The following is a 1,243-nucleotide window of genomic DNA, read 5'->3' on the forward strand; positions in this document are numbered from 1 at the left end:
GGTAGTCCCCGTTTAATTGAAGGACCAATTCACCTCTATTGACATCTATCACAGCTTCTGCTGTGGCTTAGAAAGGTCTTCCAAGGATGATGCATTCATCCTCTTCCTTCCTAGTGTCTAAGATTATGAAATCAGCAGGGATGTAAAGGCCTTCAACCTTTACTAACACGTCTTCCACTATTCCATAAGCCCTCAATGGGGAACTCCTTCTTGTTTGAGAGACGTCCCAGGAGGTCTTTCTCACTAGGATTTTTTTCCTTCTCCTCCCTTGTGCATTCGGCCATTTTGATCACATCAATGGCCTTGCACTTTCCTTTTGGATTCTCTTCTGTATTACTTGGGTGAATACTGGGAGGAGTTTCAATGACTTTTTTACTCAGCTGGCCCACTTGTGCCTCCAGATTTCTGATGGAGGATCTTGTTTCATTCATGAAACTGAAAGTGGCCTTTGACAGATCAGAGACTATATTGGCTAAATTAGAAGTGTTTTGTTCAGGATTCTCTGTCTGTTGCTGAGAAGATGATGGATATGGCTTGCTATTGCTTAGCCTATTACGTCCACCATTGTTAAAGCCTTGTTGAGGCTTCTGTTGATCCTTCCATGAGAAATTTGGATGATTTCTCCATGATGAGTTATAGGTGTTTCCATAAGGTTCACCCATGTAATTAACCTCTGCCATGGCAGGGTTCTCAGGATCATAAGCTTCTTCAGAAGCTGCCTCTTTAGTACTGTTGGATGCATTTTGCCATCCATTTAACCAGTTCATGTTGACTTGCTGAGTCAACACTTTGTTCTGAGCCAATATGGCATTCAGAGCATCAATTTCAAGAACTCCTTTATTCTGAGGTATCCCATTATTCACGGAATTCCTCTCAGAAGTGTACATGAACTGGTTGTTTGCAACCATGTCAATGAGTTCTTGAGCCTCTTCAGGCGTTTTCTTTAGGTGAATAGATCCACCTGCAGAATGATCCAATGACATTTTTGAAAATTCAGATAAACCATAATAGAATATATCTAATATGGTCCATTCTGAAAACATGTCAGATGGACATCTTTTGGTCAGCTGCTTGTATCTTTCCCAAGCTTCATAGAGGGATTCACCATCTTTTTGTTTAAAGGTTTGAACATCCAGTCTCAGCTTGCTCAGCTTTTGAGGAGGAAAGAATTTATCCAAGAAGGTCGTGACCAGCTTATCCCAAGAGTCCAGGCTATCCTTAGGTTGTGAATCCAACCATATTC

General features: G+C 41.4%; 1 non-coding gene across 1 annotated transcript; it reads left to right on the plus strand.

Moving 5' to 3' along the window:
- Positions 1-1,041: 1,041 nt before the first annotated feature.
- Positions 1,042-1,145, plus strand: LOC127745863 (small nucleolar RNA R71). Its single transcript, XR_008007487.1, has one exon. It is a non-coding gene; the product is annotated as a small nucleolar RNA R71 (small nucleolar RNA).
- Positions 1,146-1,243: the final 98 nt, after the last annotated feature.

The sequence above is a fragment of the Arachis duranensis genome, chromosome 3, assembly GCF_000817695.3.
Source record: "Arachis duranensis cultivar V14167 chromosome 3, aradu.V14167.gnm2.J7QH, whole genome shotgun sequence".
Lineage (NCBI taxonomy): Eukaryota > Viridiplantae > Streptophyta > Magnoliopsida > Fabales > Fabaceae > Arachis > Arachis duranensis.